At 34.5% G+C, this 18,297-nt stretch overlaps 1 non-coding gene and 1 pseudogene across 1 annotated transcript; one reads left to right on the forward strand and one right to left on the reverse strand.

The window, feature by feature from the left end:
• The first annotated feature begins 2,693 nt into the window (after positions 1-2,693).
• On the forward strand, positions 2,694-3,938 carry LOC149748581 (transmembrane emp24 domain-containing protein 2 pseudogene; annotated as a pseudogene).
• Positions 3,939-17,843: 13,905 nt separating this feature from the next.
• LOC115802137 (small nucleolar RNA SNORA70) lies at positions 17,844-17,976 on the reverse strand. Its single transcript, XR_004022539.1, has one exon. It is a non-coding gene; the product is annotated as a small nucleolar RNA SNORA70 (small nucleolar RNA).
• Between the last annotated feature and the right edge of the window lie 321 nt (positions 17,977-18,297).

Below are 18,297 nucleotides of genomic sequence, written 5' to 3' on the forward strand. Positions count from 1 at the left end.
TCCAGATTCTCTTGTTCAACCATCTGCTTCCAAAATCCTTTACAGTTTGAACTTTTTTCTTAAGTCCAAACAGTTACGTGATGATGATGATATTCAATGATGACAGCTTTAGCAGGGTTGCTTTTCATAATTTGCTTAAATTTAAAGGTAAATGTGGAACATGGTCACACAGCAGATGCAGAGATAACCTCAGCAGAATTGTCATCGTTGCAGCAGGAGTTTTAGATGGATTTAGGTCTCTATTCTGAGACATCTAACAGTAATTAAGAAATTGTGCCACCTGAAATAATCCTGCAAAATGAATGTGATTTCTTGACCCCTAGAGACCTCTTACAGATTAAGATGTCTGGCCTGTAGTTAACTCCTTTATCATCTTTGTTGTATAGGGATCAGTTTTAAGTCACCACATTTGTCTCTAATTCATTCAGGAAAAATATTTCTCAGGTATGGAGAAAGTATCATCATTTTACAAGTGGATTTAAGAACTGATCCTGTCTTCTTTGTAGTAAAGTATTTTTTTTATAGTGGGTTAAATCTTGAGAATCAGCACTAATTTCATGATTTTTGTAGGATTACCTTTATCTGTGTGTGTGTGTGTATGTGTGTGAGTGTATTTATATTTGCTGCTATGTCCATGTAATGACAAAACGATGTGGTTTGGAAAGAAAAATTACCTAAATGATTAATGGGATCACAGAGGCAAAAGATTATATACATATATGCACAAATATATTCAAATACATATATTCCATATATCTTATTATATGTATATAAAGATATTTAAATATCTTATAACAAGTATTGTTTCTAGTAGACAAACGAGTATGATTCAAAATAAAAGATGAAACAAAGATATGTTAGTAAAAATTTGACATCAAAGAAATCCAAATTGAAAGTTTGTATAACATTAATTTTGAAATATTAACCTAATAAGATTTCATTATAACCCCAGACTTTTCCGGATAAAGCATTTTTTCCCCTTTCTAGCATTTTTTTCAATGGCAATAAGGAAGTCTTAAATGTATCATATTTCTTTGTTGAAAAAACTATACTACATTTCAATCCATGTTTGCACATAGCTTTTACTTACCATTCAAGGAGAATTTTATTTTATTCAGTCATTTAGCATTTCTTCTATAATCATTAATTCAAATTTGACTTTCTTTGAAATGAATGTGCATGCTTCCTTATATATAGTTAAGTTTTTGGTGCAATGTGCACAACCCATTTAATAATTTACAAAGTATTTTCAGTTCTTTCATTCACCATTCTAACAGATTGTTGATGGAAATCAATATGGAAGGGAAATTGTATAATCAAGTTTCCTTAAAAGAATGTCATTACTAGTGAAAGACAGGGTGGATGACACAGAGAATTAATCTTAACTATGATATATACATTTCCCAGATATAAGAAGGTTGCTAAGAAGTTAAAATTATGAACTTCCAATTTTTTTCCATATTTGAAATAGACAACCACTAGCAGTCAGGGTAAGAGGACAGGAGAACTCTCAGATCAAGTCATTTTGAAATAGTTTGCATGATTTTCACCTAGTTAGAATATAGAGATTGAAATAACATGAGAAGACTTGTAAGTGATAATCATGGATATAAATGACTAGCTGTTCAGGTAATTCCATTTTTGTTGTTTATAGTTGTACAGTGTAAGAATGCTGCCAAAAACGACAATAAAAAGGCCAAAGAAAAATTAAATTAAAATAGAAAATACTTTTCCCAAAACCTACCAAATTTTATATTTTATGTTTTCACAGATGATTTTTCCATGTCAAAACACATACTATTACTTTCTATCCTGACACAGTTATACTTAATACAATGTGATTTGACTGATTTTACCAAATGTCCATTGTGTTTACTTATGTCAAATATCAATACTTGTGGACTTTGAAATTAGACCTTTTTTGTAAAATAAATTCCTATAAATAGTTAAATATGCTTCAGTATTTTTGTAATTGATTGCCTTGTTTACCACCTAACAGTTGCTAGAATAACTTTGTTTTGATTATTGTAGTATTATAATTCAGTTTCACTCTGACAGGTCAATCCTCCTCCAAAATTGCCTCATCTCCAATTGCTAATACATATTTCTCTTCAAAAATGCCCTGGTTATATCCACAGATAAACAAATTTTAGAATCAATTTGTCTATTCTTTTAAAGCATGCTGGATATTTGCATTAGAATCAACGTAGTTACTGGCTAATTTATAGTTGAAATGGCATAACTGTAGTCTTGAGTCTTCCCAATCTAGAACAGATATGGCGCTCCACAGAGTCTACTTTTTTTTTCTTAGTAGAATTTTGTATCTTTATTGTTCTTGTATTGTATGGTTTCCATGAATTTATTGGAAATTTTGTCCCTAGGTGGTTTTCTGCATTGCTATTAAGAATATCAACTTTTACATATACTTAGTGGTTTATTGTTGATATATAACAAAGTTACCGATTTCATACATCATCTATAAGCTGGCTACTCTGCTTGACTCGTCTCATTTTTAGCCATTGTCAGATGATTCTTTTTGGTTTTCTAGGAATATAAGCATATTATCTACAAATAATGGTAGTTTGCTTCCTTTTTCCTATTATATCTTTTTGTTAATTTTTTTTCAAATAAATGCGGTTGAGCTGAGGCAACGGCGACGGCGGCTCTGGAGGCCGCAGTCCCGGTCCTGGCTTCCGCCCCAGCCCCACATGGCGACGCTCGCTGAGCTGCTGGTGCTCCGGGCCACCCTCCGGGCCACGGTCTCGGGCTACTTCGTCAGCATTGACGCGCATGCTGAGGAGTGCTTCTTCGAGTGGGTCACCCCGGGCACCAAGATGGGCCTCATCTTCGAGGTGGCCAAGGGCGGTTTCCTGGACATCGACGTGGAGATTGCAGGGCCTGATAATAAATGAATTTATAAAGGAGACCAGGAGTCCAGTGGGAAATACACCTTTGCTGCTCACATGGATGGAACATTTCAGTTTTGTTTTAGCAGTGGGATGTCCACCATGACTCCAAAGATAGTGATGTTCACCATTGATATTGGGGAGGCCCCCAAAGGACAAGACATGGAAACAGAATCTCACCAGAACAAGCTAGAAGAAATGATTAATGAGCTCACAGTGGCGATGACAGCTGTAAAGCATGAACAGGAATACATGGAAGTTCGGGAGAGAATACACAGGGCAATCAATGACAACACAAACAGCAGAGTGGTCCTTTGGTCCTTCTTTGAAGCTCTTGTTCTAGTTGCCATGACATTGGGACAGATCTATTACCTGAAGAGATTTTTTGAAGTCCGGAGGGTTGCTTAAAAAGCCTTTTGCTGATAATCCCAAACTCATAATTCACTGTTTACCAAGTGTCTTGGTCATAATAATGTCATTAATTTCAACATTTTTATTTTCTAAACTGTACATTCACAGCTTCTGTTTCTTTGTGATTAATAGATATTGGGGGAAAACACTTTTTTAGGAAAGTTATAGTGAATATTTGACATTTTGATTGGCATGATTTCATATTTGAATTCTTCCTCCATTATACAGGTCCTTCCAGAACTCAAACACTGTAAGTGGAATACAGATGTATAGTCCTTTTTATATATTCTTTCCTTTTGCTTTCATAATAAAATGCAGCTTGTTCAGGAGAGTACTTTATTGACAGTACTTTACTAAAAATGACTGCATTCTTGGGATCCCTCATCCTGCAGTTCAAGTCATTAAAGATTCATTTTGTTGAGTCCTTATCAGAAACAACCATCTGAATCTTGACATTTTCTATCCAGCCTAATGGCAGAGCCCTGTGACTAGAGGATGCTACCTGGTTGGTACTTTTGTACTTTGTCTATCTTGTTTTTGCTTTAAAGATAAGACTTAAACCAACAACCTTTTTCCCCTTTAAAGTTTTACTTTGAACCTTAGAACTCAGTCACCTCCACTTAAAATTGTTGACACAAGCAGCTAAGAACCATTTTTTGGTTCCTGCCTAACCTTGTAAGAAGTCTCTATTAAAGCCAATTCTCTGGGTGTTGCAGTGAACAGTAGTTCTTTTTCTTTCTATGCTGGCACATCCACTTTCTCTACTCTTGGCACGTGGGAGGTATGCATTCACATAACTGGAAAAATCTGGATTTCTGATGCCAAAGGGTTAAAAGCCTCTTGGGTTTCTTTGCAGTGATATACAGCCATTATTTTATTTTTGATCAGTGGCATTTTGGCCACTGTTTAATTAGCTCACTGAACATTACTGTCAGTACTAGTGTGTTTGTTTTTGTTTTTCCTCGGTCTTTCTTTTGGTGTGGGGATGATCCAGGATTACATTGTGACTGATGTATATTACTTACTTGTACATTTTTTTATTTTGGATCTTTGCAAGGGGAAAACTACTAGTAAAGAGTTTTATATAATTAAGTTAAATTTGTTACAGGTTTTCATGTTCAGGATAAACAATTTTTCAACCTTGGGTGAAAATACTTGCAACAGTTTAAGGTGACTGTGTTTTACCTTAGAACAACTGTTGCATGCCAACTTGTGTGCATGTGTGTGTGAAAACACTTCAAAATTGATTTAAAAGATGTAAATTTAAAACTGGTTGTGTATCTAATCTGCCCCAGGTTTAGTAAGTAAGCAATTCTTTTTAAAAACAAAAACAAACAAACAAATGCGGTTAACATCAGTTTAAAATGAGGTTTAAAAATAGTTCCGTGAAAGAGCCCCCTTGACTTCTTATGACATGACAATCTATGCAAAAGTTCACTGTCAAGCATGAGATTGGCTGTTAGTTTGAGATAAATACATTTGTTGTATTAAGTAACATTCTATCTCAAAAATTTTATCAGGAATGAATGTTGAATCTTACAATATGTTTTCAGCAACTATTGAGGTAATATCATTATTTGTATTTAATTATGAATTTTACTAATTGCTTTCCTAAAAATACCAATCCACAAGTATTGATATTTGACATGAGTAGACACAATGGACATTTGGCAAAATTAGTCAGATTACATTGTATTAAGTATAACGTTAACAAGGAATAAACGTTAACTCCTCCTTCATAGTAAATAATCTTAAACTTCATTTCACATTTTCTGAGATGTTCAGTGGATTCCCTGGAATTTCTATGAAGTCTCAGGTGCTAATGTTACTTGTAGTCAACCTTGGTACTCATTTCCAACTTTTGAGGAATTATTTTCCTTAACATCTCTCTGTTTGCTTATTTGTTTGCTTTTATATCTAATTCCATAATGACCCAAACATGAAACTCTTAACATTTTGTTTCATAATTCAATTCTTTCTTTTATATTTTTAGGAATCCCCTTTCTTCCTGCTGCAGGACTAATTATTTGGATTTAGTTTTTCTTTTTTTGGGTTTTGATATTAAATGTTTGTGTTACATGACTGCGGTGTTCTATAGCTGTAAAAATACTGTTAAAACATTCCATGAAGCTTTTCCTTGGTCAGGGGACTTGGTTTTCCCTTCAAGCCATCACTATCCTAATAATTGTCAAAGTCATGGATAGGGCTAGAAGTGAGCTCAGGTTAACTTCAATTTATATAAAAGTTCAATTTCTATTGTTCCCAATACTGAATATGAGGTACTGCTCTAACTCTGTACTCTTTCTCGTAATAATTACTTTTCATCTAAATTACTCTTATTTCCATTGATACTTTGTTGTTGTTCCATAGACTTTTATCTGTTATTCTTCTATCTATAATACTCTTCCACAAAATATCGGTGTGGCTAACTTCTCATTATTCAAGTTTCGGATCACTTCTCACTGCCTCAGAAAAGCCTTCCTTGAGAAAAACATCTAAAGTTTTTTAAGGTTCTCATCACCAACCACTGATTCTCTACTTATTATCCTTTTATTTTCTCCATAGCACTTTATCATTTTCAACCTATCCCATTTAAATAATCAATTGTTCACTCCCACCCCTCATCCCCACCTGACACTAGAACCTGTAGACTATGAGAGTAAGGACCTTATCTAAGTTCTTCACTGTAATACCCTCAGTTCCAAGAATATGGAGTCTTTCTTCACAAAGAATGAAAACTTTTACTGGATTTTGTATAATTCAGATTTGTTTTATTCATATGCAAGAAGGAAAGCAATGCGGTGTTATGTAACCTGGTTGCATCTCATATGTTATGTTGATTTCATGGCAAACTTTGGATACTGCAGTATAAGATATTAATTAAATATCTGCTTATAATTTTGCTATCACATAGTCAGTGATAAATAGGAATATTTTGCAGGTTTGTGCTTTACAAGTTTATTTAACATGTTTCCACATCTCCTCTATGATGTACAGTAAGAAAACAATAATTAAAGGAGCTAGAAAAGTGATTGTCAAACATACAAAAGAGTATTGTTACATGATATAGAGGTCTATAGGTAATACATTCAATTTGGAATATTAAAAAAGCTTGAATAACTTTAACCATATCAAAAGTTGGATTGGATTTAGAATGCATATGCCTATATATAGATATACACATATTTAGCTTTTTATGCAAAATTGATATTACCATATTTAATATATATATATCTATTATATTAAATACCTAAGCTCACATGGTTTTAAAAACAAAATATTAAAACACTTGCCTCATACTAAAACTTTTACTTTAAATGTTGTTTAATATTATTCCTTAAACTGAATTTAAAAACTGATGTAAAATACTTTGCCTTTATGGATACAGGATGTTTACTTTAATTACATTCAAGAAGCAGTGCCTTGGGGATAAAGTCTGGAACAAACCACCAGTCATGGAGTGACTGATAAGTATAATTTATCTTCACCATTTCCCACCCTGCAACCTCCTTGGTAATCACAGAGAGAAATATTCCAGGATGCGCAGGTTAAATACAATAGTGATAGAGAAAACTAATAAATTTGCTCTAAGGCTTTAAGTAAAATAAAAGCACTTTTCAGAGAATATCAAAATGCTTAATGCTTGAAGATTTTGGTCAAACTACATTAATATTAGTGACATTTTGCCACATATTATTATTGCTTGCCCCATTTTACTTTATTCAAGTTTTAAAGATTTCCATCAAAATTTCCAAACACTTTGAAACTAAATCCATAGATCTATGGAGTGCTTGAAAAAGAATGGGAAAATCCACGAGGAAAATATTTTCTGTAACTAATATTCTGAATGGGAAGTTAAATTTTATATTCTGAAATAATATATGTTCTAGCATATACTGAAGGGAATATATTAAAAGGGACCTTGCTTGAGCTACATCCTGTTAGGCAGCTGATGACCAGAGAGGTTTCCTCAGACCTAAATTCTAGGATACTCAACAAGTAGAGACTATCCTTTTAGATATTGTACTTACGTGCACTGTTGTATTTTATTATACTATTCTATTATCTCTTTAATTTTTATCAAGTCATGAAGAAGTTGTTCTTGGATGATCTTAACAAGTTGTTACATGCAGGGTGTATCTTAAGGCCAGTGGAAAAGCAAAGCAGCTTGATCAGGGTTAGAGTAATATCATTTTTTAATTTATTTGTTTGCATGTAATTTAAATCATTTGATATTTATAACATGTTTTTACCAAAGTATCCATAAGAATTTATCACGTAAAGTTTTGAATAAATTTAGGACATAATGAAGGAAGACATAACAGAAAACAAATAAATAAAATATAAATTGTTTAGCTGGGTTACATTCATGCAGGAAAACCAATATTGCTGGAACTCAAGCTGAATTCTCATTAAGATGATCAATTCGCTCATTAAGATCAATTGCTTGACTCTGTATAAACTGAAATCTTTTGTTAACCTTAGTATTTTAGCTAAAGATAGATATCCGTGGTTCTCAAACTTTAGCCTGCACTAAAATCATTAGGATTTTTAAAACACAGATGTCTCTTTCAGTAAGTCTGGGGTTGTGCCAGAGAATTTGAATTTCTAACAAGTTCCCAGATGTTGTTTATGCTGCTGGTCTAGGGACTGCACTTTGAGAAGAACTGATATATATGATATCATATACACACACACACACACACACACACACACACACACACACACACACATGCAGCAGGACAAGTTTTTTCCAGGGATCAGATTTTTCTATTGCGAATCTAATTTTAAACATAATTGTTTTTGATTTGTCATCTTCAATGTTGTGCATACTTTTCTTATTTTGAGATATAAAGGAATGCACCACCATGTATTACTCAAATTTCTAAGGATAATAGCATAAATACTACTAACTTAGTAGCATTGGATGGCCTCATAAAATTAGTAAATTTATCCAAGCCAAAAAAAGACTGTTAATTTTTCCATATTAATATATTATTATCTGAATATAACCTTGGTTTAAATCAATGAAGGAATTTAAACAGGCAGTGCCATTGCTTCACTTGTTGTGAAAGAAATATCATTTTAGGACCACTTTCTCTGTGCTGTTAAGTCTGGCTAGCATCTTAAAGGCATTGACTTATTTAATCTTTCTAAAAGCCTATTATGGCCCTAGAAAGTGTCATACAGAGTGAAGTAAGTCAGAAAGAGAAAAGCAAATATCGTATAATATCGCATATATGTGGAATTTAGAAAAATGGTATAGATCAGTGGTCCCCAACCTTTTTGGCACCAGGGACTGGTTTTGTGGAAGACAATTTTTCCACGGACTGGGCGGGGGTGGGGGCATGGTTCAGGTGGTAATGCGAGTGATGGGGAGTGGCAGATGAAGCTTCCCTCACTGGACTGCAGCTCACCTCCTGCTGTGCGGCCTGGTTCCTAACCAGTCCACGGCCTGGGGGTTGGGGACACCTGGTATAGAAGATCTTAGTTGCAAAGCAGACATAGAGACACAGACGTAGAGAACAAATGTATGGATACCAAAGGGGTGGTGGTGGCAGGAATTGGGGGACTGGGATTGACACATATACATTATTGATACTATGTATAAAATGGACAACTGATGGGAACATGCTGTATAGCACAGGGTACTCACCTAGTGCCTTGTGGTAACCTAAATGGGTGGGAAATCCAAAAGGGAAAGGATATCTGTATGTGTATGGCTGATTCATTTTGTTGTGCAGTGGAGGCTAACCCAACATTATAAAGCGACCATACTCCAATAAAAATTTATTTAAAAAAAAGTAAAAACCTATTATGTGGATTAAAATACTACTATTTAAAGAAATGTAAGATAAAAAAAATTTTTTTTTCCTCTTCTGTTGAGGAGCACAGGCTCCGGACGCGAAGGCTCAGCGGCCATGGCTCACAGGCCTAGCAGCTCCACGGCATGTGGGATCTTCCCGGAACGGGGCACGAATCCATGTCCCCTGCATCGGCAGGCAGACTCTCAACCACTGTGCCACCAGGGAAGTCCCCAAGATAAACTTTAAAACACTACAAAACTTGCCCATTGCCAGTCTTCTAGCTAGTAGTAAATCTATCATCTAATTCAGACAATTTGAACCCAGAGATCACACTCTGGTCTGATGCAAAATTTAATGACAATGAATGTAAATGAATGAGAGACCTGAAAATCCTAAGTTAGAACATATAAGTCTATATGTAGGTATAGTTAATCTTTTTTAATCAATTGATTGCTTGCTGTATCTTTCATGATTAAGTTTGTCTGAAAGTAACTGAAGAAAAAAAATTTAAATTTGACTTAGTAAGATAGAAGTTATGTTTTCCATATTCAGAGAGTCAAGGGAGAAAATACTAGAGATGGAAAGGTGCTGCATGCTGTCAAGGAATAAGGCTTCTTATCTCTTATGCCTTTGCCATGTTTGGCTTCCATTCCCAATGTCATCTAATGGTCCAGTGTAGTTGTTAAAGACTTGGCCGTATTTTAAAAATCATGGCCAAATGTAAGTAAGAAATAAAGACACATGACCTTCCATTAAAGCCACTTCTCAGTTGATGTACAGAGCATTTCTCATTATAGCCTAGTGCTATAGGACCACATAAGGTTGCAAAGAAAGCTAATGATGTAGTCTTTTCTCAGAGTAGCCTTGTGGTTACTAAAAAAATTGGCTTTCTATTACTGTGGAAGAAGAAAGGAATGGACATTGGAAGAAAATTGTAAATTTCTGCTAAATTTGTTGATCAACTATCAATGAGTTAATCAGTCATACAATTGGTTATTAGCTAGGCATGGCTGGCTTTCCAACTTTATCTCAGAAAATTTTACATTTTGACAGAGATAATATTACATATTAATCAAATTGTTTCCTCTTTCTGGGCACACAGATGACTACATTGTCCAGTCCTCCTTTAGGTTAGATTGTGTATATATGATTCAAGAATGGCCAATGGAATATGGATACACGTGATGTAGGAACTTCAGGCCTGGACTTGAAAACTATATAGCACAATTCTGCAACTCTCCTTAGCCCTGATACAACAATTGGTACACTATTTTTCTAGATCCTCTAGCTTCAAGTTGTAAAGGGTTACCTGATCCATATCAAATTTTATGTGAGATATGTCTTTATTATCTTAAGTCCATAGAGTTGAGACCTATTTACTACTATAACATAGTCTACTACTACAAGTATTGTTTAAGTAGAATTAATATCTTGTGTAAGTGTTATTTAGTACACCAAAAATCTCTTTATTGAGCTTGTTCTCTATACCAGGTACCTCACCTCTATATTAGCATTGTGATGTCATTGACCATCTTGATAAGAAGAGTTTTGATGAATTAGGGAGCAGGAAGCCATATCAGAGTATATGTAAGAGAAAGGTGGGAAATAGTGACATTTCTCATCAACTGAGACTTTTTGCTGAGAGTGTGGGTAGAGAAACAGGGTGAAAACAAACAACAAAAAACTAGATTGAAGTCAATGAAAGTTTTTTTATATAATTTTTTTTATTTTGAATAATTTTATATTTACAGAGAAGTTGCAAACATAGTGCAGAGTTTTCTCTTTATCTCCCATTCAGTTCCCCCTTTTTTACCATTTTACATTACCATGGCACATTTGTAAAAACTAAGAGACTGACATTTTTACATTACTATTAACTACTATTCAGACTTTATTTGGATTTCACCAGTTTTTCTGTTAAGGTCCTCTTTCTGTTGCAAGATCCAGTCCAGAGTACTACATGTAGCTTTCACAAAGTTAGAGGAAATCATTAATATTGATATGATGAGGAAAGCAATGAATATATAAATAGTCCAAAAACAAACTACTAGAGATAAAAATTAGAATACCTGAAGTTACATACCATATAAGCTTCCACCTAAAGAAATTAGAACAAGAACAAATTAAACCCCAAAACATGTAGAAGTAAGGCAACAACAAACAACAGAAATAGAACACAGAAAACGCAGAGAAAATTAATGAAACTAAAAACTGGTTCTTCGAAAAGGTAAATGAAACTAATCAACTGCTTGCTAGGATAATCAAACATAAAGAGAATAAACACTGTACCACTAACAGGAAAAGGCAACGGGACATCACTACAGATTCTAAAGATAGTAAAAAGATAATAAAATAATGTCAAAAACTTTATAACAACAAATTTTAAAAGTTAGACAAATGGGCAAATTTCTTAAGTGACTCCAACTACTAAAGCTTATTCAAGAAGATGTAGATAACTAGAATAGTTCTACATCTATTTAGGAAATTGAGTTTATAGTTAACTTTCCTACAAAAATATCTTTAGACCAAGAGGTCTTTACTGGTGAATTCTACAAAACTTTAAGGGAAGAAATAATAAGGAATCCCCACAATCTCTTCCAGAAAAAAGAAGGAACATTTTCCAACCATTGTAGAAGACCAATATTATTCTGTTATCAGAATCAAAGACATTACTCAAAAGTAAAACTACTGATCAAAATCCTTCATGAATGCAGATGCAAAAATCCACAAGCAGACATTTGAAACCATGTACAGTAATATACAAAAATAAAGTAGATTAACAAGTGGGATTTATAACAAGAATGAAAAGTTGATTTAACACTTGAAAATTTATCAATTTAATTCGTTATAGTAAAAGACTAAAATAGAAAGTTAATAAAATCATTTAACTAGATGCAAAAAGTCATTTGACAAAATTCAACATAATACAAAATTAGAAGGCAACTCGACTCCTTCAAAGTTATAAAGGGTATCGATATAAAACCTAAACCTAACATTGTAACTAATGGTAAAATATCAGATAATTTCCTCCTAATATCAGAAACAAGGTGCAGATTTCTTTTCATCCCACTTCTATACAATGTGTCCTAGCCACTGGAATAAGATAAGAAAAAGAAATAATAGTACTTGTTACTCAATATTCAGACTAACAAATCATTGAACTGATACTTCATTAAAGAAGATATAAAGGTGACTAATGAGCACATGAATGTTTTTCAATATCATTTATTATTAAGAAATGCAAACTAAAACCACAATGAGATATCATTAGTATATAGTTGAATGTCTAAAATTAAAGACCAAAAATACTAAGTATTTAAAAATGTCAAACAAATGGAACCCATATATATTGTTGGTGAGAGTGCAAAATAATATAGAATCTTTGATAATTAGTATAGGTAAAAATATCATGTTATATAGGTAAAAATATTAATTTAATTAATTTACAATCCAGGATTCAATTTTTAAATATTTCTCCAGGAGAAATAAAAGCACATTCTCACAAAAATACTATTACTCTAATGTTCCTAACAGCTTCATTCATAATAGCAAAAAACTAGAAAAATCCCAAGTCTGAATTAAATTAGATAAAAAAATTGTGGTACATGCATACAATGAAATACTACTCAGCAATTAAAATAAAAGGACTGCTGATATATGCAAACACATGAATGGATCTTAACAGAATTATGCTAAATGAAAGAATCCAGATACAAAAGCATACTTACTGTGAGTCATTTGAAGGGTAGTAGAATATGCCATCCCAAAATAATGACTGTAGAAATTCAGGACATGCCATTCAAAATATGCCACGTCAATATATTGTTTATTTTGAGCTGTAAGCACTTGAAAAGCAGCAAATGCAGGAAGAGGCTTTCTTTGACCTCCCCTTATCTGCCTAAATTCAGATCCTCCAAAAGGAACTCGACTGTCAATAAATCCATTTCTTGGGAATTTCATTAAACCACAGAAGATTGACTCTTATCAAAGGAGAGTCTAGACATTGACATCACACTCAGACAAACTTTGTGATTAACTACCATATCTTCCATCTATTCTTCTAAAGGCCCATTCATCTGTCCTAAAAATTATTTACTTTCCCCTAAGAGACTTACATTCCTCCTTGCATGTCCCTGTTAAAATGGTAATTAAGTCTGAATTCTAAAGTCACCTCTCTGAGTTACTCATTTTTTCCCTGGTTATCTCTCATGCATATATAAGGTATATATGTTATTAAGTTTTGGCTTTTCTCTTTTTAATCTGTGTTTTATAACAGGAATCTCAGCTAAGAACTCAGAAGAACAGAGGGAAAATTATTTTTCATCCCCTACACCTTTCATATGCATTTTTAGAAAAGGCAAATCTACTGTGATAGTAAGCAAATCAGCATTTGTCAGAAGCCATGGAGTAGGAAAAGGTTAATGACTGCAATGGTGCAAGAGGAAAGTTTATGGAATGATGCAAATGCTCTATGTCTTCACTGTAATGGTAGTAGTTACACTCATTTAAGTTGATATTTTTTAATTGGCAAATCACCTATTTCAGTAAAGAGGTGTCAGGGAGCTGGGTCTAAGAACGAGAACTTCAGGGAAATGTGCAGGTTTTTTGATGTTGGTTTAAAAGCTGAGGTAGCTGAAAGGAATTGAGATGTTAAAAATTTAAGAGTCCTTGGTATGTAGTGTCAAAGATAATAATGAAGCTTGTGATTCTTTATTTAGGCCAAGTACCAACTAAGAGTAAAATTCTAGGTAACCAGGGAGCACTACCATAAAAAAATTTTAAATGAATAAAGAATGTTGACATTGTGCTCTCAGAGAGTTACTTGGGATGGCATTGGATAGCTCAAAGAGAGAGAAGAAGAATCTCAAATATAAAAGTTATTATTTCAAAGCAGAGAATGAAATGTCCATGCTGAAAGACTTTCTCTTTGAACAGTTTTAGGGTTATTGCTGCAAACCAAAATCAGAGATTGCTTCCACTACATACAATAAGATAATTTACCAAAATGTCTGGATATGAAATTAATATACAAATTCAATAGCTTTCCTATTTTAAAAATTTAATAACTATATTAAAAGAATTAGGCTCCTGAAAAACTAAACACTTGTTTGACCCAGTTCCTGATTCTCATTTCTTTAGATTATGAGTCTGCCTGAATATCAGGACAAACTTCTAGCTTTGTAGCCTGCTGGATTTTTAATGATATGATGACTTTTCTAGGAAGTCTTTAACAGTTGATTATTGCCTAAATCAATATGACAATGAATAAAAGGCCATTTTTAATGGTTGGGTTAAAAATTAAAGGATGACCAAACCACACAGAAAGTGCATAGGCTCACCACAAGTAAATCTACCAACTTGACTCTAACACCAATTTATATGCTTTCAAAATAAGAAAAACTGAACGCATAAGAGAACATATTTGTATAAACTATTGATGCTTCTTTCAAACAATAACATTAGAAAGTTCTTTAAAGCATAGAAGTGTTTTAAGTATCAGAACAACTTTTTCTTTTTAGTTTTGCCATCCTGAGCTTTTGTGACCCTTTATATTCATTTCCTATGTTCCAAATGGCCTAGCCTGCCCTTTTCTTCTACCTCACTTACATGGCCAGGTCTTTTACAATAGGAATGGTTAGCATCAGAAGAAAAATCTATTCACCAAAGATAATTGAAAATCCCTCAGTGTTCTCCATCTTGTTACCCTTCAGCCTTTCTTCTTTTAGAAGGTAAGTTCTGTTCAAGGCCGAGCTTCTCAAGTTTGATTCTCCCTTTAACCAGTGATCCTCCACTATTATGAACTACAATAGAGGTCGAATTACAGATGAAAATCTTTCACTTCACACATACAGTGCTCTCCATGAGGGTAAGTATTGTTAGAATTTATAGGAAATGTGGGAGAAAAAACCAAAACTCTCCAACCCTACTTTCTGTTGCCACAGGTACAGATATGCAGTGTGTACATACACATATGTACATATACTATATATAAATTTTTATATAAACTTATAATTTACTTTGTCATATTTAGCAATCAGATAGATGTAATTCCTAATATTCCAAAAGTACATTCACTTATAAGAAAATTCCAGGATATTATGGCTTCAAGTTAAAGTGCTTCAATGATACTTGCTCAAAAAAATATATATCTCCATTTAGTCTTTTTAATGTGGGAAAAATTAGGAAATAATATTAACTTCCTGGGAGTAACAGTGTAAGTGACCTTTTTGGAACTAACTTAACCTTCATATAAGCAGAAAGGTTTTTAAGCAGCTTCCCATATTCTTAGGGTGTTCAGTGACAGGAAAACTGTTTGTAGATGATTAATGCATTATCAAATATATATTATTTGTATACATCCACTACTATCCTTATTCCAGGGTAGATGCACAATAGGGCAAGATAAGTTTATTGTTCTTACACAGTTATGACACAGATCAGGAGAAAATGCTACAGTACACGGAGTAATTATGAAACAGTAAAGTGCAAATTAAATTCAGAGAAGAGGTATTAGTGAGAACTGAAGAAGTGGATAAGATTTCATTGACAAAGTTGCCAGTGAGGAAAGGAAGAAGGCATGGAGCTAGAAGGAGAAATGATATTTAAGGAACACAGACTATGTACAATGCAGTATTCTTGGGCACAATCACAGTGCCTGAGCTGGGCCTAGAAGCATGAAATGAAAGAGAAAGGGCATTCCAAGAAAAAGAAATAGCAACTGTTAAGAAAAAGGAGTTGGCTAAAGATGGTAAATTCAAGGGACAAAAGTAATATCTGCCTTCCAGAAACAAGGCTATACTGAGAAAGAATGAGATCACAAAATAAAATGTAGATAAACCCAGGGACAGAACAAGCTACATAATTTGCTATACTATACGTGATTTCCAATACATAATTAAAATGGTGAGACTTCAAAAATTTTTAAGAATTTTGGGATAGTGATAGCAGTGTGTTAAGCAAGAATCAGGCCTTTCTACGTACATGGCCCTGAGTGCAGCACAGGTCACAGGCCCATGAAGCCAGCTCTGCTGAAGGACATTATAAAGGAGCCTGAGATTTAGGTATAAAAGCTTGATAACTGATGAGCAATAGGGGAAAACAGGCTCCTAAGCCAGGGAATGACTTGAAATTAGTTATTTAGGAAGATTTTACTGGCAGCAGCATATAGGCTGAATTGAGAAGACCTCAGACTGGAGACATGAAGAAGAGTTCAGAATTCAGAGTTCAGAGACCATTGCAATCATCATAGCCTGAGGGAGAGGCTTGTACCAGCCTGGTGGAGATGGAAATGAAGAAGAAAGAAAAATCTGACATATATAGCATGATGATAGATTTTTACCCCTTAAAAGTCAGAAACATGGTAATAAATTTTTGCTTCATTTTGGTTTTAACTGGAAGACTGAGAAAATGATCGTAACACATACAAAATGACCACACTGTGAAATGACACACGCCTTAGGAGTGAAGTCAATGAGACCACATAGAGAGCTGTCATCTGAAGTAACAGGTAGCTCTCTAGGTTAGAATTCAACTCAAGTTAAATTTCCTGAACATTTAAACTTTCAGTGGTGGAAAAGGCTAATTTAGAAAATGATAATTTCCCTGATTCTATAAGGGTTCAAATTTTTGGCCATAGTATTAGTTTCCTATTGCTGCTCTAACAAATTACCACAACCTTAGTGGCTTAACCAGACACTGTTGGTAAGGCTGCATTCTTTCTGGAGACTCTAAGAGGAGAATCTGTTTCCTTGCCTTTTCCAGTTTCTAGAGGCCCCTTACATTCCCTAGGCTATGTCCTTCTTCAATCTTCAGTATCAGTAGGGTAGCACTTTTAAATCTCTCTCTCTCTCTCTCTCTCTGCCCGCTCCAGCTCACACACACACGCGCACACACACACACACACACACACACACACATACCACTCCCTTTCCCCCAAATATGCACACCTCTATCTCGGTCTTTTCTGACTTTCTTACCTCTCTCTTATCAAGATTCTTGTGATTACATTGGGACCACCTGATAATCTACCCATCTCAAGGTCCTCAATTTAATCACATCTGCAATGTCCATTTTGTCCCATAAGGTAATATATTCAAAGGTTCTGGAGATTAGGAAGTGAACATTTTATTTTTTCAGGGGAGGGAGCATTATTCTATCTACCAAAACCACTGTTAGGAATTGTCATTTGTTGAGAGTTTGGGCTAATTTTCATCTAATTTTATTCAGCTCTAAGATCCTAAGGTTCTAAGAGACTTGGGGTTTTTTGTTTGTCTGTTTTTTGTTTGTTTGTTTTTGTTTTTTGACAGGAAAGTAGGATTCATTGGTGGGCATGAGTAAGGAGGGGACAGCACCAAGGCTCTCATGAGTGCAGGGCCTGTCATTTGTCCAGGGGACCACAATTAGGGATGTATTTGACCCCACAGGTATCTGGGATGAGCCGCTCTTCTGCCACCATGTTTTCAAATTGATCCACATTGAACTTAGTAAATCCCCACTTCTTGGAGATGTGCATCTTCTGGTGGCCGGAGAACTTGAACTTGGCCTTGCAGAGGGCCTCAGTCACATGCTCCTTGTTCTGCAGCTTGATGCCAATGGGCATTATGACTTGGCCAACGTGGACTCTGGCCACTGTGCCCTGGGGATTTCCAAAGGCATCGCACATACCTACCTGGAGCCTAGATTGAGGACAGCATGCCAGTCATGAATGCCCACTGGAAAGGGCTGTATCCAAGGTCCCTTAGGGCATCCTGTACAGGCAACAGGCTGCACACACTACTGAGGAGGCTGCTGTTTGCAGCCATTGTGTGCTGGGCCCCCCACGGGGAAAAGACCATGGTTGGCTTAATTGGCTGATTCTCAGATGTGTGCAATCAAAATAAATGCAAAAAGTACAATGTAAGTAGATATTTAATTTTTTATCTTTCTTTGAGTTAACTACATACTCAGTGAAAATGTTGATCTTATATTTTCATGACATCTTTGTGTTACACAATATGCATATAAAATTCCTTTAGAAAAACTATAAATTCTTGCATCTCCTCTCAATCATACGATTTATATAATTTTGAGAACACAGCAGCCCTGCAGCAAAACATTCAATGAATTATTAAAAAGTGCTGAGAACTGCTTTATGGGTATAAAGAGCTAAATAAGGATTGTCTAATTCTACCAGT

This window comes from Delphinapterus leucas, chromosome 8 (assembly GCF_059928025.1).
Source record: "Delphinapterus leucas isolate spDelLeu-1000000601 "Yukka" chromosome 8, BTC_Dleu_Yukka2, whole genome shotgun sequence".
Taxonomy (NCBI): Eukaryota; Metazoa; Chordata; class Mammalia; order Artiodactyla; family Monodontidae; genus Delphinapterus; species Delphinapterus leucas.